A 27,762-nucleotide genomic window follows, 5' to 3' on the forward strand; every position below is an offset into this window, starting at 1 on the left:
AGCTAAAAAAACAATAAAACCTTATAGTGCAAGTCGTGGGCCTCTCCGGCACACGAGCAAAAAATTGAAGCAGCTGACCTTCACTGTAAATGACCATAAATTCTTAGTTTGCAACATTCTGTGTACAGCCATCTCTGAGAAATTGCTTTTTACACTCCATCTTTGTATATTGTTTGCGTGCTAATAAAAAAACTTTGTTAAAGGGACGTTATGGTTCCAAGTAAAACCGAAAACCCCCTGAAATTCGCCAGTTATGGTAAGCTAAGCAACCATAACTTGCACCACCACCGTGCACTGCTAAGACTAACACCCAGGACATCAAAGATGACATCACAAATGTCATTGATGACATCACTGATGACATCACATATGTATGTACTTTTCATGAAATATGTGTACAAGGGATTCTTATTATAATGTTGCGAAAAAAGTGTCAAGGATCATTGCAATAAATATACCCTAATTAGTGCTTTGAACGATGCATTGATATAAATAGCATTCTATTATGGGGTTCTATCTAGTATACTAAGCTACTAATGCAGAAACATAGCATTGTATGCAGCGTACAAGATGAAGGTATAATATTTGTAATGTTAATATGTTGAATAATGAAATGATAATTGTTTTCTTAATAGATTTTTGTGTACTGTGAAATATGTAATAAGTAGCTAATAAAACCCATGTATTACATAATTGCATTACTATAGAGAAAACAGAAAGACGCAAGAACACATACCAATATACATATACATAGGGTAAATAGCAGCTTTGAAACAGAGAAACCCTCATTTATTTGCTTGAAAATAATGCTGTCTTTAAAGCTTGTGTCTTCCCCTATGTATATGTTTCATATGATGTGACTGGACTCTAAGGGAATTACTATAAGAACCTACTTGTCGGATATGTCTGCAAATAAAATACAATTTTTTGTTTCTGACTGTTACTGAAGAAAACCATGTGGCCTAGATATGTCAGCAAAAGAAAAAAGAGTGAGCCAGAAGAACACTCGCGGTGTCCTGAAATGTTCATACATAAAGAAAATGGGGGTGTTCTGAGGACGTTGTCTGTATTGTTCGCTGGCAAGTTGCATGTGTTATAAGAACACTTGCGGTGTCCTGAAATGTTCGAAAATAAACAAAATGGGGGGTGTTCTGAGGACGTTCTCCGTATTGTGTGACTGCTTAGCTGTATGCAATGAGGGAATGGCACAGAGAGTGAAGTGGAAATGGTGGAAGGGCTGTCCAAGAGTTACAAGGTCCGCGGACACCGCGGCTGTCCGTGGACAGGGCGTGCTACATCCGGGGTTTTCCAGCAAATCCAGCATGGAAAGAAGACTGTAGGGATCAGCCAATCAGATGTTGAGGTTGTGGATTTGTGTTGAAAGAGACTGTGTGTAGTGAAGATGGCAGAAGTGGAGAAAGTCAGGGTGTTGGTGCTCGGAGATATGTTTGTGCATGGTTTACAACAATATGCTCAATGCTGGCATGTTGCAAAGAATTTTGAGGTTAAAGGAGTGGAGGTTGTGTGGAGCACTGTGTCTGATTGCAATGTACAGGGAATAGTACAAGTTCATGAAGATATGGGCAGGATCAACAGTCCCCATGTGGTAGTTTTGCAGTATGGTGCTTTCCGTTTGGGCTATGTCAGTGCCCCTACTTTGTTGGCAGATTTGGAACACTTGGTTCAAGTTGAACATCCTTCCAAATGCCAAAGTAATTTTTTCTGGATTACTACCTAGGGCAATATGGGACAATAGTTCAGTTTTTTGTCCTCAGCAAAACAATGCTAGGTGTGTAATCAACCGAGGCATGTGTGCCTTCATGCTTAGAGCTGGTATGTTCTTCTGTAATAATGATAATATTGATTCCAGTAATGCTGTTTATTTTAAAGAAGATGGCATTTCCTTATCTTTTATGGGAAATGCCATGCTGTTTTGGAATGTAAGGGTTGCTCTGCAGAAGGTTATGTGAAGATTTTAGGAGTAAAGTAAGAAAAAAAGAAGAAAAAATTACAAAATAACAGGTGTCTGTCAAGCAACTGCAAAAAAACCTAAAAAACGGCTCTTTTCAGAGCCAACCTCAAAGGAGAAATGGGGCACACTATTTAACTTTACATTCACCACGCTCAGATTTTCCATATGTCCGCGGACATGCCGGTAGTCCGCGGACATCGAAATCACTAGCTAGGGGTTCAGTATGTTCTATGTTACATGTATTTAAAGTCAGGGATATTATGGTTAAATTGTGCTACTAAAAACCTATGAAATTAGGTAAAAAAACTTTGTTAAAGGGATGTTATCGTTAAGTTTCGCTACTAAAAACCTATGAAATTCAGTAAAAAAACTTTGTTAAAGGGACGTTATGGTTAAGTTGCGGTACTAAAAACCTATGAAATTCAGTGAAAAAACTTTGTTAAAGGGACATTATGGTTCAAAGTAAAAACGAAAAACCCCTGAAATTCGGCAGTTATGGTAAGATAAGCAACCATAACTCGCTCTACCGTGCACTGCTAACACTAACACCCAGGACATCAAAGATGACATCACAGTAGTGGCTGTGTAGTTATGGTGAAGTTGCTAATCCCATAGGAGGAGCACTTTTTGGGTGGCTTATAACTTTGTTCCCCCTGGACGAATCCACACCAAACTCTGCACAAAAAAAGTATATGGCCCACTCTGAATTTTTTTAGCAAAGTTTGGTGAGGTTTGGTCCAGGGGGGGCAAAGTTATAGGGGTGGACCCAAAACTTATTTTTTTCCCATAGACTGAATGGGGTAAAAACTACAGCCCAAACCGCTGGATGGATTTTCACCAAATTTGCGGCAGGAGCAGCATCTTGGACCCAAAAGCGTGCTTCTGTAAATTTGGTGAAAATCTCTCCAGTATTTATTTAAAAAATGACCAAATAGTAGGTCACAAAAAATTAGTGATATCTATATCCGCTCCACGGGTCACATTTCCCTGTTCGCTCCGTGGACAGTGTCCTGATTGGCTAATCGGCTTGCATCATGTCCGCGGACATGCAACTTGTCCGCTGATTGGATGGTGAAGAGCGTGGACAGCGCGGTGACAAATGGTGGAGAAATACAAGTGTGTTGGCGTGTAAGACTGTTTTGTGAGGGTGGGGGAGTAAGAGATGGGTCAAATATTGTATCTATTTAGTTGGCAGGCACCTCTGTTGTGTTTGTTGTTTCTGCGAACAGCCGCGCAGTTTGTAAGGACTTATAACATTGAATAATAGACATTCTTTATTCATTTCGACCCTCATATTTAGTAGATTACAAACCAGTGTACTGTGCTATTTGCTCAGTTTCTGTGTTTGTTTTTCAAATCATTGGGTCTGTGGGAAAAAAAACATCCATGTCGGATTAAAACCTTTTTTTGTTATGCTACAGTCTATATGTTTGTTTGTTTTCAGAGTTCACTTGTTGTTTCTGGCTAATGTTCTATCTGTTGGCTTGTTGCACATTTCTGGAGCAGTTAGATACCTGTTGGTGTATTCTAACTGTCTGTTTTTTGTTATAATTTAGTGGTATTGATTTATCTGTTTGGTTGTTGCAAAATCTTGGGGCAGTTAGATAGCTTTTGGCATATTCTAACTGTTTATTTCTTGTTATAATTTAGTGGTATTCATTTATCTGGTTGGTTGTTATAGAATCTTAGGGCAGTTAGATGCCTATTGGCGAATTCTAACAGTTTATAGTTTTTTAATTGAAGTTTTGTTAATGTTTAAGTACAGATTAGTAATTAAATTTTGGTTTTAAGAAGATTAAATAAGCGTTTGTAAGATTTGCTGGTAATCTCTGTTTTAGAGTAATGGTACTATCATTACATTCAAACTATCCAAATTTCTTTTTAATATATGCAGTGTAGTGAACTGCATTGGAAGTGGCTCCTGCGTAGTAGATAAAAAAAACAATGTTTTGTTATGCTACAGTGTATTTGTTTGTTTATTTTTAGTGTTCACTTGTCGTTTTTGACTAATGTTCTATCTGTTGGCTTGTTGCACATTTTTGGAGCAGTTAGATACCTGTTGGCGTATTCTAACTGTCTATTTTTTGTTATAATTTAGTGGTATTGATTTTTCTATTTCGTTGTTGCAAAATCTTGGAGCAGTTAGATACCTGTTGGCGTTTTCTAACTGTTTATTTCTTGTTATAATTTAGTGGTATTCATTTATCTGTTTGGTTGTTATAGAATCTTGGGGCCATTAGATAGCTGTTGGCGTATTGTAACAGTTTATAGTTTTTTAATTGAAGTTTTGTTAATGTTTAAGTACAGATTAGTTATAAAATTTTGGTTTTAAGAAGATTAAATAAGCGTCTGTAAGATTTGCTGGTATTCTCTGCTTTAGAGAAATGGTACTATCATTACATTCGAACCATCCACATTTCTTTTTAATGTATGCAGTGTAGTGACCTGCATTGGTTGTGGCTCCTGCGTGGTAGATTACACCTATTGTTGTGAAGGTTTTCTTACCAAGTGATACTTGACCATGTTTGAATCCAGTCAGCTTGCAGTTGTTTTTGTTACCATCTGCATTGTAACGTAGAAGCATTAGTATTACATATCTACTATGTGTTTGTATTAGTAAGGTGGAGCGATTATCTGAATTGCAGGTAGTACATAATCCACCATGGTTTGCATTTTGTACAAGTTGCTGAAATGGAACTGATTCACAATTAGGTATGGATACATACAAAAAACGTTCATTAGGGATTTTTTTAATATTGCATATATGTTTCCACATGTATGAAATCTGGAAGATTTCATTTATAGGTATGTTTTTGTTTTCCAGTACTTGTAGCAAGTACATTAGACATTTTTGTGGATCTTCTTGTGAGTTTATAGTGAATTTCACCATTCCAGCACAGTATTCCAATTCTTGTCTTATTCCATGAACACTATAGGTGTTGTCAGGATTGTTGGTTGCGTTTCTATCAAGGACTAACATTTGCAAAAACAACTGGTCTGTACTGTGTAAGTAAATGTTGTCAACAATTGGTGGCAATTGAAATAGAATATTCATTTGCGTAGCAACTTACACCAGTTATATTTGAAAATTTGAATAGACCAGATAGGTCTGTGTCCAAGTCATTTTTTCGGAGTGTTTGTTGCTTCTTTGAAGAAGTACCTGAGCTACTTTGAGTAATAGGCCCTTCTTTGGTTGTGGTCATTGATGAAGTATTAGCTTCTTTTTTCGTCTCTTTGGAGGATTTGTAGTGAGATCTTGTTGCATTTCTGTTTGAATTAGTTTTCTTTTACAACGTTTTCCTTTTTGTGGAACACAATATGTTTTTAGATGGGGGTGTATAGTTAACGTAGCCTATTATATTCTAAAATGCAAGGAATATCAGTGTTTACTTTACTTGCATCAAAGTTGATTAGAAATAGACCGTCAAGTGTACGTAAGCGTGATAGTGCTACATAGCTCATGCCTACTTTAAAGATTGTGTTACCAATATCTATCAATGCTTTGTCCAGGGTAAGATCTTGTGATTTATGAATGGTGACTGTGTATGCGAGAGTTAGAGAACATTGTTCTCTGCATAAATACATGTCTTTGAAGAGAAGGAATTGAGCTGTTGAGCGCCCAATCCTTTTTACTTCTGAAAGTTTGTCAAAGAGAATATTGACAAACTGAATGTTGTTGTCACGTGGGTATGTTTGAAAGCCAACAACTGTACCCAGTGCTCCATTAACTAGTCCTTGCTCCACGTCAAGGTTACTTTTGAGCATTACTCTACAGTTTAAGGATAATTGTAATATTTTTTCCAAACCAGCTGTGTTGGAGATAGAATTTTCTAAGGTATTTAGTCTTGTTGTGGCTTGTTGACACATGGGTAGTGTCATACCATGTACGTCCAGTTTGTCTGTGGAGCAAATTTCAATTATTGGCTGCATTTCCTTTTTCAACATTGTTTCATTGAATTTGGAACATCTTGCAAGAGCTGGCATTAAGGACATACAATTGACATTTTTGTGTGCTAATTGCTCCATAACATCAGTAGCACATGAGTTATGGCCGTAAAGTGCATGGATGTGCCGGGTTTTTAATATTGCTTGTGCTTCTTGAGATAGTACACCAACTCTAATACTTTTTAAAATGTTGACGAAGGTGTGGTCTGCAGACTGTTGCATGTTTTCTGTTAATTCTCTGTATTGGAAATGATGCCAAAGGTTGACAATTCCTATGCTGCCAACAGTTTTCCGGAAGAGTTTGTGTCCTTAGGTTTTAAAAATGGGTTCACCTTTCACTGGTGTCAATTGAAGAAGATCTCTGAAAACAATAATGTGTTTTCCTACAAAGAGCTATTCATAGTTTGTTTTAAGTACTTCTTTTAATCTGAGGTGAATCAAAGCCAACATTAGGTTGGAGACCATGCTCACTTCATCTATTAGTAGCATTTTCATTTGTTTTAACACTCTGCGTAGTTCCCTTGCAGCTTCTGTAGAAAGTTTGTAATATTCTAATTTGTTTTGGTGTTCTACTGGCAGGAGTAGTAATCGGTGTAAAGTGACACCGCCTATGTTGTAGGCAGCTAAACCTGTGGGAGCAGCTACAATAGCTGACAGTTTGTTGTTTGTCAATTGTTGAAGGAACTTGATGATGATTTTGATTAAGAATGTTTTGTCTGAACCAGCTTCACCAGTGACGTATAATAGTATAGGTTTGTAATTTTGGCAGGTACATTCTTTATTTTCATGTTGTGCACCATGTGCAATTTCATTTGTTACTTCTTGAAAAATGCTACGCTGCTCATTGTTTAGTTTTGATTGTAGTATACTTAAGTCTTCTGTATCTTCATACTGACACATGGTGTTTTCCACTTCTGTCATAGCTAATTCTGCCTCATTTGCTATTGGTGGCTGTCCCAGTGGTTCTTGGCTTCCTGTTACAGAAGGTTGACAACTGTCAGGAGTGTCCTTATCTCGTTGGGCCTGGAGTTCTTCTTCATGTTGCTGTTCATTGTGCAACATTGACACAGCGACTGAAATGACCGAAAAAATCTTAGTAGACCTTAAAACCTTGGAGGAAGAAATACAAAATCTAGTTCCGCTAGACGTTCACAAAAAGAGACTGGACACCCTAATATCAGAAATGACAACTGCACACAGTCATTGTTACTGTCCCAATTACAGATGGCAGGTACTAACACAACGCAGGAGCTAAACTAGATATCCAACTATTGTTGACACAGTCTTTCTAAGAATGTAAGATTGGTGGGCTGGAATTGGTCTGTAACCCTTCAAATCCTACCCAGTTAGCCCTGGTGTAATTACAATACACTTATGTACAGTAGCGATGTCGGGTATTTTGTCAAGGAAAACCCTGGACCTGAAATTACTACTAACTGTAATATTGTGGCTTGACAGTATGTACAGTGTTCCTTATTGTCCTGTTTCTTTCCCCTTTTTCTTGTAGGGTACACGTGGAGTTTACAAGGTGTTGCGCCGTGGATGCGCCCGCAAGTGAATGTCATCAGCATTACATTGTGCTGTTGTGTGTAATTGTTGTTTTTGACATTCTTGTTAAACTTACAACTGTAGAAAGTGCAATACCCATTTGATGGGTTCCATTTCATAGTATAACAGATGTTTACGGTGTTTTGGTTCTAGCAACAGTGTTTTGTTGCTTATTGACTTGACTACCCCAGACAGTTCCCTGACAAATTTACCTACACTTGGTTATACACTTTATTGTTAGAAAGAAACATGTTGGATGAGTGATGTTTGAAAGTATTTGTATGTAGAGATCTTGACTTGAGAGAGTGAAGTGCTGTATGTAAAACTTTGGTCTTTTGTTCTAATGATTGCTTATTTGCGCAGCATACGACACTTTGGTTGAACACTACAGACTGTAGAGGACTACATGCTATTAAAGATTATTGTCTGTTTAGCTTTGCACTGTTGGTTAGATGGTTAAGCAGAGATTCAGGAATGTACCACTCTAGTACGACTTCCTCACACTCCTTTACCATCACAAATTTCTACCTCAATTATCAGCCGTCATTTTTTACAATTTTTATTTTATTGTGGTTGTTGTTTATTCTTGTGTATATTAATAAAACAGTATATGTTTTTCTTAATATCTTACACTGCCTGATGATTTAATACAAAAGGAGGCAGTCTCCTGAAGTGACTTTGTTTTCTCCACGTAGTTACCTCTACAAATCGAAAGATTGTTGCTCCGTTAACCCTTATGTTTTGCTCTAAAGGTTGTTGACCTGTTTGAGAGTGGTTAAATCGTAGGTTTCCCACTCCCTCTACCTCTCATTGTGCTTTCTGGCTGTTCAATGTGCAACATTGTTTTGTACTGTGTAAAGTTTACATCTGTGATAGTGCTTTCATTTGCTTTGAAAGCGTCTTCATAGGAGTCATAGTTATCTAGTAATTCTTTTTCTTTTCTGCATGGTTTAAAGAGTTGTAGCAGGGACATGTAATATAGTTGTTTATGTTGAGGAGTTTTTAATGACAATTTGATATGATTAATTAAACTTGGTTTGGTAAGTTTTACTAAGCTGCCTTCACAATTTGTCACTCTGTATCTAGCTTTTTTTTCTTTGGGTTTTATATTATTTTTGTATGTGAAGTTTTGAGCTATGTGGTATAGACACATGGTTTCCAAAGTGGTACTTCTGTTTGGGTAGTATGTGTCTAGTAAATTGTTTTTCAAAATGTCTTGGCTTTTGGGATCATTTCTGGCTATTTTTTCTATGTCGTCGTATGATTTGAGAACTATTTTTCTAGATTTAGCAGGACCAAGACTTAGCCATACTATATTTTCAGATTTTCCATACAAAGGAAGTACCGGTTAAACGATCTGCAGCTTCATAGCAGCCACATTCTCTATGGGAGAGCATTTTTATGCCCAAGCTGTACAATTTCTGAGACAGTGTTTTGTCTGATGACAGGTAATTCCAGAGGTCTTGAAGCTCTGTTTTTTCTGCTTTGGTTAAGTAGGCTGTAACATATCGTGCAACTGCAGTGGAATTGTCTGCAATGTACTGCACATCTATGTTTGCATTCCATAAGTGGGCAATGATTGCATTGTAATCATTGATATATTTTGCTTTTTCTGTTGTTTTTATGTAATATGTATTTTTAGGTGATTTACCTTTAACACTATGTCTAACTGAAGACATGGGGCCTCATTACACGGATGGCGGTAAGGATTTACCGGTACGGGTAAAATACTGGTACCGGTAAATCCTTACCGCCTTACTACGAGGTCCCTTTGCGGGTTGGGGGATTTAACGCCTGCTTTTTGCAGGCGTTAAAATCCAACCCGCTAAGGGACCTCGGAGCTAATTACGGCACCGCAAAATTGCGGTGCCGTAATTAGCGCCTTCCACATTCCCATAGTGCCCTATGGGGCAGAAATGGGAATGGGGAAGGGCAATGGTGCAAGGGGGATTTACCGCCCCTCCAACCTTGGAATCGGGCGGTAAATCCCCTTTCCGCCAAGGCGGTGCCGGTATTTTACCGGCATGAGTCATGGCGCTAATAGCGCCATGGCTCACCGCCTACCGTGTAATGAGGCCCATGAAGTTGTTCACTTCACCTGTTTCTGTAACCGGTATAGGGAAACAGAAGCGGCATTTGGTGTAGTATTTCCTTTTGTTTTTGTATTTGCAACAACAATATTTGCCACATTTGTGTCTTTGAAATTGTACAATTTGTGCATGAAGATCACTATTTGTTGCTTCTGATGGAATTTCACAAGTGACATATTTTTCGATAAATTGTAACAATGGCATCACTGTCTTGACCAAATTTAGGAGCATCTTTAATCCATAAAAGCATATGGATACCCCCACCCCCCAGCCACCAGGGGCAGCCCCCACCAGGCCCCCACCCATGTCTCCCACCACCCCCACCCCCCAGCCACCAGGGGCAGCCTCCACCAGGCCCCCACTCATGTCTCCCACCACCCCCACCCCCCAGCAGTGCAGGGGCAGCCCCCACCAGGCCCCCACTCATGTCTCCCACCACCCCCACCCCCCGGCCACCGGGGGCAGCCTCCACCAGGCCCCCACTCATGTCTCCCACCACCCCCACCCCCCAGCAGTGCAGGGGCAGCCCCCACCAGGCCCCCACTCATGCCTTCCACCACCCCCACCCCCCAGCCACCAGGGGCAGCCCCCACCAGGCCCCCACCCATGTCTCCCACCACCCCCACCCCCCAGCAGTGCAGGGGCAACCTCCACCAGGCCCCCACTCATGTCTCCCACCACCCCCACCCCCCAGCCACCAGGGGCAGCCTCCACCAGGCCCCCACTCATGTCTCCCACCACCCCCACCCCCCAGCAGTGCAGGGGCAACCTCCACCAGGCCCCCAGTCATGTCTCCCACCACCCCCACCCCCCAGCCACCAGGGGCAGCCTCCACCAGGCCCCCACCCATGTCTCCCACCACCCCCACCCCCCAGCCACCAGGGGCAGCCCCCACCAGGCCCCCACACATGTCTCCCACCACCCCCACCCCCCAGCAGTGCAGGGGCAACCTCCACCAGGCCCCCACTCATGTCTCCCACCACCCCCACCCCCCAGCCACCAGGGGCAGCCCCCACCAGGCCCCCACTCATGTCTCCCACCACCCCCACCCCCCTGCCACCATGGGCAGCCCCCACCAGGTCCTCACAATCCCCAATCATGTGCGTAATGGACAGCCTCCACAGCCAAAAAGCCCTAGCAAGTAACCCATACACCCACATGGAAATGGAAATCACATGTTACACCCCCAATGTTCATGAAGCTAATGAACCCATGTCCGTCACACACATTGGTTGCAATTGAATGGGAAAACACACAACATGACATGCATGAAACCAATGAGATGATACCACACAGTGAAGTATGGAAACAAAATTGTATTGAAAAAAATAAAGAATGCTAAAGAAAGAAAACAAACTACAATGTGAATGAGAAAAAAAAGCTGCATGTCCGTATAAAAACACAAAACTGGAAATCCGAATCCCAAAAAATTTTGTCCAAAGTCAAATGTAAAAAAATCTCCATGCAATAAACAACTATGTACAAAACTACCAAGGGTCCATGAGCCCAACTGAACAAAGGAAACCTACTAAAAAACCTACCTAAAAATGAACTATATACAAAAAGTGGAGCAGTGTCCGTCGACTCCAAATCATAATAAGAAAGAAAGGAAACCTAAAACTAAAGAACTATATACAAAGGCGGCGGGCAAGTCCAGCGGCTCACTCCGTGGTGTCCCGGGCCAGAGCATCATCGAACTCCTGTTCGATGTCCCGGAGGCGGTCCAGTTCCATGGCCCCGAGGGTCCGCAGGGACGACGCCGTGTCCTCCTCCAACCCCCTGCGGATTGCCTCGAGGCACTCGGCCCGCCTCAGGGCTCTCCGCATGGAGTTCTCCGCCCTGACCATTGTGAGCCATGCCTCTTCCGCCCGCCGCCGCTCCGCACCTATGGCGTGGCCCAACCGCTGCCACACGGAAGCCACTCTCTGTCCTGGGTCCCCCTGCCCTCCGGCCGATGCCTGCCCCTCCGATGTCGAAAGCCACGAGCCTTCATGTCTCCCACCATGTTGCTGCTGCTGCTGCTCTGCCTCTGCCCATGCTCTGCCTCCTGCTGCCTGCACATCCTCCGCCGGCTGGGGTGCACTTGTTGATGTGGCCACCCCTGCTGGACCTCCGACTCCCGACTGTGGCAGGGATGCCTCCTCCACCAGCCTGGTCGCACCGTCAGAGGCAGCTCCACAGGGCACCCAGGTGACTGATGGGTAGGAAGATGGCACAGAGGACGACTGGCGCGTAGGGGGTCCAGTTGAGGAGGGGGTCGGAGCAAGCCCCATCAGACAGCGGAATCCGGCCTGGGTGACCTGTCCCAGCAGGCTGACGTGGTCAACAAGCTATTCGAGATGACGTGCAGTCTCTCCATGAAAAGACTGCAGGTCACCTCGCATGGCCTGTTAACGCAACGCCACACCAGCCAGGACAGGCTCAACCCGGACCTGGATGGCCACGTCCGCAGGCAGAGGAAGGCCAGTTGACGTCAGCTCATCCCCTGCCTGAAAACGGGTCTGGACGTAGGCATCCCTGCTGGTGCAAGATGATGCAGGGAGAGGATCGGGGACAGGATTGCACACAGGCACCTCCGCGGCCGCCTGTGGTGCCTCCTGTCCCTGGTCCTGCACTGCACCACTAGCACCAGTGCGATCCCCACCTCCAGACCCCGTCTCTGGTGCTTGCGCGGCCCCCTCCTCCACCAAACCCCCCACCAACCTGGATGACTCCGTGCCATCTTCCCCTGTTGGGCCCTGTGGGGTCCCAGCTGCCCCTTCTGCTGCCGAGGAGTCCAACTGCAACCTCTGCCTCTTGGACCTCCTCCCGGCAGCTGCGGCCTGGGACGCGGCACCAGACTCCTCACTCCCCGACGAGATGACAACACGGGAGGGGAGCCGGGCCTTGCGTCTCCGGCTGGCGGTCGGATCCCCGCCGCTGTGCTCCACAGCACCTTCTCCGCCCTCTTCATCAGTTGACGCTGCAGACAGGGAGAAACAAAACACAGGCATCAGGGCACTGTACAATGGACACATACACGCATGACAGTTGCACATGAGTGGCATTGGCAAACCTCAGACATGTCATCACAATCCCCAACACACATGTCATTGCAACTCGCACACATGAGCCATACCACAGCCATATCGCAACTGCCACCACCATCCCTACACATGCAACAGCATCAGCAGCCAAAGGGGAGCCAGACATCACATGCAACACAGGAAGTGCACCACACATGTACACACACCACCACACTTGCATGCATGTCTACACCTCTGCCAAGTGTCGCACTGTTCAGACGGGCATCCATGTCACATCTGCCAATCAGGCTTCCACATACCGCTGTCACATGCATCCATGTTGCATCACTGTTGCACCCTTGACAAATACACACACATGCACATGTACACAGTGCTCATACATGCAGCCGAAAACAACATACATGCCTGACATCACGGACATGTCTACTTACATACACATTCATCCAAATATGTGTGCACGCACAACTGCATTTGCCATGCAAGCCCACACACACAAGCACCATCCATGTCTCACACATTACAGCCCTCGCATGTGTCAGCCCCACAGCCCTGTACACCCCCACCCATACTCGACCCCATACAAACAGATGTGCAACCGGCACAATGCTGAATAATCACCACACGCACTGCTCACAATCCGGATGCATGTACACTCACCGCTCGACTCCAGACGGGTCTGCTTCTCTAGGACCTGGACGTGGAGCGCTGGGGATATGCGTTCCAGTACCCCCATCTGTTCTTCCGACAAGTGGCCCCGGCGCCCCTTGGCATCCGCTGCTTCAAGAGGCGCCGGGCCTTGTTAAGGGTCCTGGACCTGAAGTCCTCCCAGCGCTTCCTGACATGTTGTAAGTCCCGGACTGCCACCCCCTCCGCGTTGATGGCAGTCACAATGTCAGTCTAGATCCGAGTCCGTCCTTCCTTGTCGGCGCGGGAACTTCCGAAGAGGGCATCATACTGCCCCAGGACTTGCTCCACCAGGACACCAACTTCGGTGGCACTGAAGCTGGTGCCCCTCTGCCTCTCTGGCCGGGGGTTGTCAGTGGTCACAGATGGTGTTTGGGCAACTGGGTCCGGGGGCTGGGCTGTGGAGCGATGGAATTCCAGTCGGGAGTCTTCGGTTCCAGCAGGGGTGGTCACAGCAACAGCACCCCTGGCTGATGTGCAGGCAGCAAATGGCAGTGCACGTGGGCAGCAGCAGATGGCAGGTGGGAGCGTGCTCGGGGCTCTGGGGGGCAGTAGTTCGGCCTTCTGGGCAGGAGCGTGGTCTTCCGTGTGCTTACGCGTGGTCAGCTTGGTACGGAGTGATTTGGCACGTGAAAATCCTGCACGTCAGCGTGAAAACCGAGGAAAGGCCCTTAGCGCGTAAGCGTGTCAGCACGCATACGCGAATCTATTGGACCAAAGGCCCTCAGCGCGTAAGCGCGTCTGTGACGTGACCCGCACGGGTGTTTCCCACACAGCACGTGATGACAGAGCACACCTGGAAAGACTGCACGTCAGAGTGTCATCGCGTGTAATTGGACAGCACGTCAGAGTCTCATCGCGTGTAATTGGACAAAAGTGCGCGTACACGCGATTGGCCTATGTACGTGTATATCAGGTGTGCGCGGACACTTACACACGCAAGTACGTCAGCGCACCTGTATCCCGGTGTGCGCGGCACTTTCCACACGCTATTGGACTGGGTACTGGATTTCAGGGTTGCGCGGGTCACACTCTCGCCTACAACACGCGCAACGCATTAATTTGCGCGCTAACAAAATAACAAGCTCAGACCCAGGATGAACATACCGTTCCTAGCAGCAGTGGGCGTGGCCTACCAAAGGAGGAGGAGGAGGATAGTCAGGGCCAGAATATTCACACCCAGAACCAGCCTTTTCGGGATGCCTGATGACCAGGTGCATGGGAGGTACAGGTTTCCACCACACATCATACTGGACCTGGTGAGTGAGTGGGAGGATGACCTCACATCACCCACCCTGTGCTCCCAAGCACTCAGCCCCCTGGAGAATCTCCTCAATGTACTGCACTTCTTAGCCACTGGATCATTTCAGCGGACAAGTGCCATTGTGGGTGGTGTATCACAGGCCACCCAGTCACGCTGCCTACACCAGGTCTTGAACATCATCACTGCACGCCCATCAGTCCGCAGGCACATATACCTGCCCAGAACCCCTGCAGAAAGGCATGCTGCCGCCCTGGATTTTTACGCTGTGGCACAATTCCACAAAGTGCTAGGTGCCATCGACTGCACCCATGTGGCTCTACGTCCCCCCAGGGCATCTGAGCACATCTATAGGAACCGCAAGCACTGGCATTCCATCAACGTGCAGGTAGTATGTAATGCCAAGGGAATCATCACCTCAGTATATGCCAACTATCCCGGGTCCACCCACGACAGCTTCATTTACCGAATGTCCACCCTAAGCCGGGACCTAGAAGCTGGGCGGCATGGCGATACATGGCTGCTTGGTGAGTATGAATGCCACTGCACATGCATGCATGTCAGATACTGAGCAAGGTCACAACCCCACCAATGATACCAATCACCACCTCCACAGGGGACAGTGCCTACCCTCTCAGCCCCCACATGATGACGCCAATTCGGAACCCCACCACGCCACCCCAGGTAACATATAACGCAGCCCACATTACAACCCGGGGCATAGTGGAGCGCACATTCGGAGTGCTGAAGTCACGCTTTCGCTCCCTTGACCGTTCTGGCGGGCAGCTGTTGTACGCTCCCCCAGTAGTGTGCAGGATCATAGTGGCAGCATGTGTCCTGCACAACGTTGCAACACGCCGGGGCCTGGCCGTGGACATGGTGGTGCCCCCCCATCCCCAACCACATGCACAGCAGCTGCGCATGGGAGGGGAAAGGGCACGGGGGAGGCAGCCCGTACACAGCTAGTGGCTAATTACTTCACATAGAAATCACACCCCTGTGGAGTGCACACTGCCCTGGCACATTCCATCTGACAATCAATGATGACACAACCTGACACTGATCCTGAATGTCTTGGGAAAGAACCGTGAAAACCATATCAGCCTGAGATTGTTCACCTGGAAGTGTCACAATGTGTGCATCCCTACCCACACTGACACCACCAATGCAGTTTTGTGAAGTTACACATTCAAGCAGCTAAAATGAATACCCACTTGCAAAATGCAACAAGAGGACAGTGCCATGTCAGCCAACCCAACCCCAGCACCGCCACACGACACACCGTGCCATGTCATGCTATTTGCAGGTAAACAAAGTAATCCCCACAACATGACACTAGTGTCACAAAGTACAGTGTCCCTATTATAAACTTGCAACACCTGAAATGCTCACAGTAATGCCGGACCAACAACAAACTTGAGCACGTACTACCATTAACATGACATCACTAATGTTTAATTAGGGGTGTCACGGTATTCGTTTTATGACGGTACGATAACCTTCTTGCCAAATCACGGTATATCATGGTTATCGCGGTATAGCAAGTGGAGTTAACTGATCTTAACAAATATTTTCTAAAAGGTCATAAATTGACAGATGTAGCATCACAAACAAAACCAGGCACCCAGGGCCAGAATTGGGCTTTTCAACATACTTTCCACTGAAATGCCTTGCTTCCACCAAACACAAACACACGTGTGGAGAGGAGGGGTTGGGGTGGAGGCCTGCTGCAACTGGCAAAGCAAACTGAATAGCTTTTCTTAAGTGGTCATTTAGGCTTTTTGCTTCCCCACTGGCTACTGGTGAAGATGAACATGTTGCCATCTTGATAACCTGCATGCCACAGATCAATGGAGGCTGATGGTAGTATACGCTTGTGCGCACGCACACGCACACACACGCACTTTCTCTTTACGTTACAGCCTTTAGTTTACTTGCGGGCCAAAAGGTGTTCAATAATCACCGACATCTTACCCTTTGGTATGGCAGCAGGGAATACCCACAGAGATGAGTGAATTTCGCAGTGTGACTTATTATATGTAAATTCAATGATGGAACCAGGGAAATCCCCATTGCCATATGTTTAGAGAACATTATCCATTATAAATATATAAACCCCAAAGCCGCCACCCCAAGGTAAACCCTTTTCCTTCTTGGCACTGTATCTATTCTTCCTATTGCTAACATATTGATTTTGTGTAAGTCACGTGTGGTTTATGGAATGGCATTAAAAACTGCTCCAACTGAAACTACTTGGCAGACGGCACATCCAACAGTGCAAAAGCAAGACTGCGCAGCAATTGCTTACTGCAGCCTTTCCAAATCAGATTGAAAAGCACACTTAACGGTATGAACGGTATAACGGTATAAACAATGTGACGGTTATTATTGTTCAATTAAGTGGTTCACGGTATCTTTAACGGTATACTGTTCTACCGTTACATCCCTATGTTTAATATTAGTAGTCTCACCACCTGGAAATGCCTGCACTCCCACCACTACCAACTGTGCAGTGTTGGCGCCATGTAGAGTTGTAGGTGCACTGCTGCCAACATGGACCATATCTCCAGACTAGAGGTCCTTGTGTAGACATGAGGAAGGGACCTGCAAATTGGAAGGTAGACACAGAAGATGAGTTACACATCAATGCAACATGCAGTGTACAACACAACAGCAGTATGCACTAGGAATGTATACACAGTATTGACTACAGACTGCCCACACAGCTCATGGGAGTCCAACGTCACTGTGTAATTCACTGTCACTTGGGCACACCCTTTGCAAGCCCATGGAAACGGGAAGCAGGAGGGGTGTGTGTGACTCAAACCCAAGCATCTGAACCAAATACATTACAAGCCTGCATGTGCCCAGCCACAATGCAGTGTATGCCCACAGGAACCACGGAAGCCAACAAATCGTCCCAAAAAAATTGGGAATAAAAGAAATAAAAATAAAAATAAAAATAAAAATAAAAAAAAATAAAAAATGGCCATTGAAGGGCCCGGGGGGGTTGGGGAGGCCACCCAGGAGGTCCGAGGACAGGATGCACACCAGACCCCACCTGCGTGGATCCTGGGAAAAAAAAACACCTCCATGGGCTCATGGCCCACACGGCTACCCTATTGTGGGAGTATCACTGCTGTCGCTATTATCACCCTGTGCAGCTGCATCCGGAGGTGGTTGCACTATGGGAGGCAGCCCACGCAAGGCCCTAGTGTGCTCCTCCATAGCTGCAAGCATGCGGGTGTGGTAGGTCTGGTTCTGGAGGATGAGTGTGCGGAGGTCCCCATGCAACAACTCACGGGATGCCCGGACCTCCGCCCTCGTTGCCTGCATCTCAGCTGAGAGCGTACGGGTGAGATGCTCCAGCTGCTGTTCTGTCCTTTGGTGTGTTGAAGCCTCAAGCTCAACAAGAGTCGTCCTGAGGTGAAGGAGCTCCTGCCTCAGGGCTTCCCTGTGGCCCTGGGACTCAATGGAGATGGCCTCCTGCAGAGTCGCCAGTGCCGGCCGCATGTCCCTGTTGGACCCCAACATGTCCTCCCTGTGTGACTGGCAGATGGAGTCGGTTGCCTGCTCTAGTCGCTCCATCAGCCTTTCAGGGGGGACAATGGAAGTGGCCACCCTATCCATGGCCTGAGCCATCATCTCGGATGATGCTGCCTGTTGGGTTGCCATACCGTAAATGGATTGCTCCCATGCAGTATTGCCAGGTGGCGTACGGCCACCACGTCGGCGGGCACCACACCTGTCTGGGGCAAGGCGAACTGCGCCTTGCTGTGCCGGCACTGCCTGAGGCTGCAGGACTGCATTCCCCCTCTGATCTGCTGGCCCAGGAACAGGATCAGATGTCGCGGAGTGTGACCCTGCATCCGTAACCACCAAAGGCGTAGCTGCCAACACTGACATCCCCATTGAGGGTTCTGATGCAGGTGGGTGAGACAGAACAGAATCCCTCCCTGGAACACTCACCTGCGACGGCACGTAGGTCTCATCCGAATCAACACCTGAGTACAGCTTGGGGGAGGTGCAGCCAGAGACACCCCTTGAGAGCAGGACCTGCAGCACTTGTGGGTTCTCACCCACCACCACACCACGTCCCTCACTGGTGGTTGGTCTGCCCTCGGACCCCTCCTGGGTCTGCACCATCTCCACAACCCCAGCAGTATCAGGTGCGTCTTCCCCTGCAAAGACATAAAAACAAAGAAATGGAAACAGGCATTAGCACCATGGCACACAATGAGGGCTGAGAAGCAAGAGAACCAGTACTTGTTTGACACATGTCCCACATGACTAAAACCCTCCCATGCATGCACCCTCACTGCGTATGAAGGGCAGGCAAATGGCACACACTGATGACACCAAGATGGAAGATGAACACATTTTCTGCATGCTGCCTGGCAGTGGCATCACACATTGGCCTGTGATTGGCAGGTGAAACACACATGCCATCACACAGATGGCATGTACCATTGCTATTGAGTGAAGATGGAGAGGAGGGCAGCACCTATTCATTCAGTCCAGTTCCCGCATGTAATAGCTTTTCTAATTCAAACAGGTCAGATTCTTCACCTGGAGTTGCCAGTCCGAAATGGTGCAATTGCACAGGGACATGTTTGAACAAATGATATCCAGGTAACAAAGTCACTCCACTTTACCATAGCCATGTCAGACATGTGACTAGAGGACTGCGACATGCCTAGTAAAAGTGGTGGAATGCAAACAATCTGACTAAATGAACAGTGGAAAATTAAGCAACAATGTTGTGGCAAGGTGACACTTCAAGGGCAACTGGCGTGCAGTTGGACTAGATGTCTACTGTTGGCAGAAGGGATACTGCTATGGCCAAATGCAGCTGAGCAGGATGTATTGCATGAAGCACATGGCTGACCCATATGACTCAGGCGCACACACTCTCACCTGTCACACAAACAGAAGCCATCACACACACCATGCAAATGGATGACACACACATGCATGTGCACTCACCGGACAATGCCTCGTAATCAGCCAAATCTCCCACGCCTTGGACCTGTTCCTCCGTGACGTAGGTCCCAGCGACTGACTCATGTGGAGTGAGTTCCATGTCTACTACTGGAGACCCAGCTCCAGTCACTAGAGTTGCGGCATGACTTGAGGCCAGCTTACTATGTGCCCTGCGCTTTAGGTCATTCCAGCGCTTATAGCAATCATTGGCTGTGCGCCTCACGATTCCAAGGGCACTTACGATGTCCGCAACGGTCTGCCAGTGTGCCTGGCGTTGTGCAGGTGTGGTCTTGGATCCTGCAACAATGACCATCTCGTTGTCATGTGCGGACACATACTCGACAAGTGCATTCAGTTCATCATCCGTGAAGCTGGGCTTCCTGGACGGGCCGGACTGTGTAGCCGTGTCTGGGGCATCAGCCTGTGCCGGACGAGCACTCTTCCTCTTCCGCTTGGAAGGTGGTGGTGATCCTGAGTGTCCTGCACCGCTCTGGACACTAGGGGCAGGAGCCCTGGTGGACTCTGTATCAGGAGTGTGGGATTGCACACTCAGCATGGGAGTTGGTGCAGGCATTGGCTCTAGTGTGATGGTGTCAGGGGGAATGTCAGCAGCATGGACTAGGACCGACACTGTCCAGGCTGGGTGTGTGAGGGCTGGGGTGGATGGAGCCGCAGCTGCCCCTGCAGCCTCTCCGCCCTGTCTACTTGGTGCAGCAGATGACCTTGCTGCCCCAGATGCACGTGGCATGTTGACATCAACGTGCACCAGCGCACGTGTCATAGGCCTGCTGACCTGGAAGTCAGCCATGGAGTCAGCCAGGTCTGGTGCCACAATGGGCTGGTCCAACAAGGGCTGAGCATGGATGGTGTCAGCCACATCAGCCTCAACGGGAGGGGGGGGTGGGGGGATTATGGGTGCCCTTGACTGGTCCTCCACACATGGGGGGACAGGCTCACCCTGCAAGTAACAACCACGTCCCCTACCGGATCCACCACGGCCACCACTTGTGGCTCTTCCACCTTTGCCACCCTTACGGAATCCTCGCCTCCCAGCCATGGCACTGATGTTAATGTGCGTATGGGAGTGGCTGCAAACTATTGTCCTGGGCAATTGGGGGTCAAAGGGGTTGGGTACCAGATGGTAATTGTACCCTAGTGCTCTTGCAAGGCTGATTGTAACCCCTGGGGAAAGATGACGGGTCACGCTATGCACAGGAGCCCCAAAAAAGGGAGATGACGTGCACGCAACCCCTCCTAGACCACGTGTGCAGAAAGAAAAACCTGCACTACGCTGTGGCACCCAGTAACACAAGAATGAACATATGCGTGTCACACGCAGCCTAGAATGACCTCTGAAGGGGTAGGCTACACACGGGGCAAGCACAGATGTTAGATACGTGCGTGACTCACCGTCTGCCAGGTAAAAGAGCGTGAAAAAGGAGCGCGTTTGGTTGGCAACACCCCCGCCAAAAGAAGATTTGTACGCTGTCTGAGGAGACAGGACAACAGTAGAACGGAACACTGTTTGAGGGAACAGGCCCAGGTAAACCAGTAAAAGAGAAAAAAGAGAAAAATCTGTCAGAGGTAACAGGGAATACGAACTTGAAACGCTGTGAAGTAAATCGCGTGTGAACCGACAAGAAGTACAGAATTCACCCACTCGCTCTCCACGAAAAGCACGTACAAGGAAATGGTGTTCTACGCGTACCTTTTATACAGGCCCACACGTCCAGCATCACTTACGCGGCGTGTACGCGCTAGGGCCATTTCCACCAATTACACGCTTTGTCACTTATGCGTGTAGGGCCATTTCCACCAAGTACACGCTTTGTGACTTATGCGTGTAGGGCCATTTCCACCAATTACACGCTTTGTCACTTCTGCGTGTAGGGCCATTTCCACCAATCACACGCGATGACACTCTGACGTGCAGTCTTTCCACGTGTGCTCTGTCATCACGTGCTGTGTGGGAAACACCTGTGCGGGTCACGTCACAGACGCGCTTACGCGCTGAGGGCCTTTGGTCCAATAGAATCGCGTATGCGTGCTGACGCGCTTACGCGCTAAGGGCCTTTCCTCGGTTTTCACGCTGACGTGCAGGATTTTCACGTGCCAAATCACTCCGTACCAAGCTGGCCACGCGTAAGCACACGGAAGACCACGCTCCTGCCCAGAAGGCCGAACTAATGTCCCCCAGAGCCCCGAGCACGCTCCCACCTGCCATCTGCTGCTGCCTGACTGCCTGCTGCCCACGTGCACTGCCATTTGCTGCCTGCACATCAGCCAGGGGTGCTGTTGCTGTGACCACCCCTGCTGGAACCGAAGACTCCTGACTGGAATTCCATTGCTCCACAGCCCAGCCCCAGGACCCAGTTGCCCACCCACTCCTGCCTCTGGGGTTGTCATGTCGGGGCAAACACCATCTGTGACCACTGACAACCCCCGGCCAGAGAGGCAGAGGGGCACCAGCTTCAGTGCCACCGAAGTTGGTGTCCTGGTGGAGCAAGTCCTGGGGCAGTATGATGCCCTCTTCAGAAGTTCCCGCGCCGACAAGGAAGGACGGACTCGGATCTGGACTGACATTGTGACTGCCATCAACGCGGAGGGGGTGGAAGTCCGGGACTTACAACATGTCAGGAAGCGCTGGGAGGACTTCAGGTCCAGGACCCTGAACAAGGCCCGGCGCCTCTTGAAGGCAGAGGATGCCAAGGGGCGCCGGGGCCACTTGTCGGAAGAACAGATGGGGGTCCTGGAACGCATATCCCCAGCGCTCCACGTCCAGGTCCTAGAGAAGCAGACCCGTCTGGAGTCGAGCGGTGAGTGTACATGCATCCTGATTGTGAGCAGTGCGTGTGGTGATTATTCGGCATTGTGCCGGTTGCACATCTGTTTGTATGGGGTCGAGTATGGGTGGGGGTGTACAGAGCCGTGGGGCTGACACATGCAAGGGCTGTAATGTGTGAGACATGGATGGTGCTTGTGTGTGTGGGCTTGCATGGCAAATGCAGTTGTGCGTGCACACATGTTTGGATGAATGTGTATGTAAGTAGACATGTCCGTGATGTCAGGCATGTATGTTGTTTTCGGCTGCATGTATGAGCACTGTGTACATGTGCATGTGTGTGTATTTGACAAGGGTGCAACAGTGATGCAACATGGATGCATGTGACAGCGGTATGTGGAAGCCTGATTGGCAGATGTGACATGGATGCCCGTCTGAACAGTGCGACACTTGGCAGAGGTGTAGACATGCATGCAAGTGTGGTGGTGTGTGTACATGTCTGGTGCACTTCCTGTGTTGCATGTGATGCCTGGCTCCCCTTTGGCTGCTGATGCTGGTGTATGTGTATGGATGGTGGTGGCAGTTGCGATATGGCTGTGGTATGGCTCATGTGTGCGAGTTGCAATGACATGTGTGTTGGGGATTGTGATGACATGTCTGAGGTTTGCCAATGCCACTCATGTGCAACTGTCATGCTGTGTATGTGTCCATTGTACAGTGCCCTGATGCCTGTGTTTTGTTTCTCCCTGTCTGCAGCGTCAACTGATGAAGAGGGCGGAGAAGGTGCTGTGGAGCAAAGCGGCGGGGATCCGACCGCCAGCCGGAGACGCAAGGCCCGGCTCCCCTCCCGTGTTGTCATCTCGTCGGGGAGTGAGGAGTCCGGTGCCGCGTCCCAGGCCGCAGCTGCCGGGGGAGGTCCAAGAGGCGGAGGTTGCAGTTGGACTCCTCGGCAGCAGAAGGGGCAGCTGGGACCCCACAGGGCCCAACAGGGGAACATGGCACGGAGTCATCCAGGTTGGTGGGGGGTTTGGTGGAGGAGGAGGCCGCGCAAGCACCAGAGACGGGGTCTGGAGGTGGGGATCCCACTGGTGCTAGTGGTGCAGTGCAGGACCAGGGACAGGAGGCTGCACAGGCAGCCGCGGAGGTGCCTGTGTGCAATCCTGTCCCCGATCCTGTCCCTGCATCATCTTGCACCAGCAGGGATGCCTACGTCCAGACCCGTTTTCAGGCAGGGGATGAGCTGACGTCAACTGGCCTTCCTCTGCCTGCGGACGTGGCCATCCAGGTCCGGGTTGAGCCTGTCCTGGCTGGTGTGGCGTTGCGTCAACGGGCCATGCGAGGTGACCTGCAGTCTTTTCATGGAGAGACTGCACGTCATCTCCAATGGCTCGTTGACCACGTCAGCCTGCTGGGACAGGTCACCCAGGCCGGATTCCGGTGTCTGATGGGGCTTGCTCCGACCCCCTCCTCAACTGGACCCCTACGCGCCAGTCGTCCTCTGTGCCATCTTCCCACCCATCAGTCACCTGGGTGCCCTGTGGAGCTGCCTCTGACGGTGCGGCCATGCTGGTGGAGGAGGCATCCCTGCCACAGTCGGGAGTCGGAGGTCCAGCAGGGGTGGCCACATCAACAAGTGCACCCCAGCCGGCGGAGGATGTGCAGGCAGCAGGAGGCAGTGCACGGGCAGAGGCAGAGCAGCAGCAACATGGTGGGAGACATGAAGGCTCAGGGCTTTCGACATCGGAGGGGCAGGCATCGGCCGGAGGGCAGGGGACCCAGGACAGAGAGTGTCTTCCGTGTGGCAGCGGTTGGGCCACGCCATAGGTGCGGAGCGGCGGCGGGCGGAAGAGGCGCGGCTCACAATGGTCAGGGCGGAGAACTCCATGCGGAGGGCCCTGAGGCGGGCCGAGTGCCTCGAGGCAATCCGTAGGGGGTTGGAGGAGGACACGGCATCGTCCCTGCGGACCCTCGGGGCCATGGAATTGGACCGCCTCCGGGACATCGAACAGGAGTTCGATGATGCCCTGGCCCGGGACACCACGGAGTGAGCCGCTGGACTTGCCCGCCGCCTTTGTATATAGTTCTTTAGTTTTAGGTTTCCTTTCTTTCTTATTATGATTTGGAGTCGACGGACACTGCTCCACTTTCTGTATATAGTTGATTTTTAGGTAGGTTTTTTAGTAGGTTTCCTTTGTTCAGTTGGGCTCATGGACCCTTGGTATTTTTGTACATAGTTCTTTATTGCATGGAGATTTTTTTACATTTGACTTTGGACAAAATTTTTTTGGATTTGGATTTCCAGTTTTGTGTTTTTATACGGACATGCAGCTTTTTTTTTCTCATTCACATTGTAGTTTGTTTTCTTTCTTTAGCATTCTTTATTTTTTTCAATACAATTTTGTTTCCATACTTCACTGTGTGGTATCATCTCATTGGTTTCATGCATGTCATGTTGTGTGTTTTCCCATTCAATTGCAACCATTGTGTGTGACGGACATGGGTTCATTACCTTCATGAACATTGGGGGTGTAACATGTGATTTCCATTTCCATGTGGGTGAATGGGTTACTTGGTAGGGCTTTTTGGCTGTGGAGGCTGACCATTACGCACATGATTGGGGATTGTGAGGACCTGGTGGGGGCTGCCCATGGTGGCAGGGGGGTGGGGGTGGTGGGAGACATGAGTGGGGGCCTGGTGGACGGTGACCCTGGATGCTGGGGGGTGGGGGTGCAGGGGGACATGAGTGGGGGCCTGGTGGAGGGTGACCCTGCACTGCCGGGGGTTGGGTGTGCAGGGGGACATGAGTGGGGGCCTGGTGGAGGCTGCCCCTGCACTGCTGGGGGGTGGGGGTGCAGGGGGACATGAGTGGGGGCCTGCTGGAGGCTACCCTGGTGGCTGGGGGGTGGGGGTGGTGGTAGACATGAGTGGGGGCCTGGTGGAGGCTGCCCCTGCACTGCCGGGGGGTGGGGGTGGTGGGAGACATGAGTGGGGGCCTGGTGGAGGCTGCCCCTGCACTGCTGGGGGGTGGGGGTGCAGGGAGACATGAGTGGGGGCCTGCTGGAGGCTGCCCCTGGTGGCTGGGGGGTGGGGGTGGTGGGAGACATGAGTGGGGGCCTGGTGGAGGGTGACCCTGGATGCTGGGGGGTGGGGGTGGTGGGAGACATGAGTGGGGGCCTGGTGGAGGGTGGCCATGGTGGCAGGGGGGTGGGGGTGGTGGGAGACATGAGTGGGGGCCTGGTGGAGGGTGACCCTGGCTGCTGGTGGGTGGGGGTGGTGGGAGACATGAGTGGGGGCCTGGTGGAGGGTGACCCTGGATGCTGGGGGGTGGGGGTGGTGGGAGACATGAGTGGGGGCCTGGTGGAGGGTGACCCTGGATGCTGGGGGGTGGGGGTGCAGGGGGACATGAGTGGGGGCCTGGTGGATGGTGGCCATGGTGGCAGGGGGGTGGGGGTTGTGGGAGACATGAGTGGGGGCCTGGTGGAGGGTGACCCTGGATGCTGGGGGGTGGGGGTGGTGGGAGACATGAGTGGGGGCCTGGTGGAGGGTGGCCATGGTTGCAGGGGGGTGGGGGTGGTGGGAGACATGAGTGGGGGCCTGGTGGAGGCTGCCCCTGCACTGCTGGGGGGTGGGGATGCAGGGGGACATGAGTGGGGGCCTGCTGGAGGCTGCCCCTGGTGGCTGGGGGGTGGGGGTGGTGGGAGACATGAGTGGGGGCCTGGTGGAGGCTGCCCCTGCACTGCTGGGGGGAAGGGGGTGGTGGGAGACATGAGTGGGGGCCTGGTGGATGGTGACCCTGGATGCTGGGGGGTGGGGGTGCAGGGGGACATGAGTGGGGGCCTGCTGGAGGCTGCCCTTGGTGGCTGGGGGGTGGGGGTGGTGGGAGACATGAGTGGGGGCCTGGTGGAGGCTGCCCCTGCACTGCCGGGGGGTGGGGGTGGTGGGAGACATGAGTGGGGGCCTGGTGGAGGCTGCCCCTGGTGGCTGGGGGCTGGGGGTGGTGGGAGACATGAGTGGGGGCCTGGTGGAGTCTGCCCATGGTGGCAGGGGGGTGGGGGTGGTGGGAGACATGAGTGGGGGCCTGCTGGAGGGTGACCCTGGCTGCTGGGGGGTGGGGGTGGTGGGAGACATGAGTGGGGGCCTGGTGGAGGCTGCCCCTGCACTGCTGGGGGGTGGGGGTGGTGGGAGACATGAGTGGGGGCCTGCTGGAGGCTGCCCCTGGTGGCTGGGTGGTGGGGGTGGTGGGAGACATGAGTGGGGGGCTGGTGGAGGCTGCCCCTGCACTGCTGGGGGGTGGGGGTGGTGGGAGACATGAGGGGGGGCCTGGTGGAGGGTGACCCTGGATGCTGGGGGGTGGGGGTGCAGGGGGACATGAGTGGGGGCCTGCTGGAGGCTGCCCCTGGTGGCTGGGGGGTGGGGGTGGTGGGAGACATGAGTGGGGGCCTGGTGGAGGCTGCCCCTGCACTGCCGGGGGGTGGGGGTGGTGGGAGACATGAGTGGGGGCCTGGTGGAGGCTGCCCCTGGTGGCTGGGGGCTGGGGGTGGTGGGAGACATGAGTGGGGGCCTGGTGGAGTCTGCCCATGGTGGCAGGGGGGTGGGGGTGGTGGGAGACATGAGTGGGGGCCTGCTGGAGGGTGACCCTGGCTGCTGGGGGGTGGGGGTGGTCGGAGACATGAGTGGGGGCCTGGTGGAGGGTGACCCTGGATGCTGGGGGGTGGGGGTGGTGGCAGACATGAGTGGGGGCCTGGTGGAGGGTGGCCATGGTGGCAGGGGGGTGGGGGTGGTGGGAGACATGAGTGGGGGCCTGGTGGAGGCTTCCCCTGCACTGCTGGGGGGTGGGGGTGGTGGGAGACATGAGTGGGGGCCTGGTGGAGGGTGACCCTGGATGCTGGGGGGTGGGGGTGCAGGGGGACATGAGTGGGGGCCTGCTGGAGGCTGCCCCTGGTGGCTGGGGTGTGGGGGTGGTGGGAGACATAAGTGGGGGCCTGGTGGAGGATGCCCATGGTGGCAGGGGGGTGGGGGTGCAGGGGGACATGAGTGGGGGCCTGCTGGAGGCTGCCCCTGGTGGCTGGGGGGTGGGGGTGGTGGGAGACATGAGTGGGGGCCTGGTGGAGTCTGCCCATGGTGGCAGGGGGGTGGGGGTGGTGGGAGACATGAGTGGGGGCCTGGTGGAGGGTGACCCTGGCTGCTGGGGGGTGGGGGTGGTGGGAGACATGAGTGGGGGCCTGGTGGAGGGTGACCCTGGATGCTGGGGGGTGGGGGTGGTGGGAGACATGAGTGGGGGCCTGGTGGAGGGTGGCCATGGTGGCAGGGGGGTGGGGGTGGTGGGAGACATGAGTGGGGGCCTGGTGGAGGCTGCCCCTGCACTGCTGGGGGGTGGGGTTGCAGGGGGACATGAGTGGGGGCCTGCTGGAGGCTGCCCCTGGTGGCTGTGGGGTGGGGGTGCTGGGAGACATGAGTGGGGGCCTGGTGGA

Source organism: Ambystoma mexicanum, chromosome 6q (genome assembly GCF_040938575.1).
Source record: "Ambystoma mexicanum isolate Mex_15411 chromosome 6q, UKY_AmexF1_1, whole genome shotgun sequence".
Classification (NCBI taxonomy): domain Eukaryota; kingdom Metazoa; phylum Chordata; class Amphibia; order Caudata; family Ambystomatidae; genus Ambystoma; species Ambystoma mexicanum.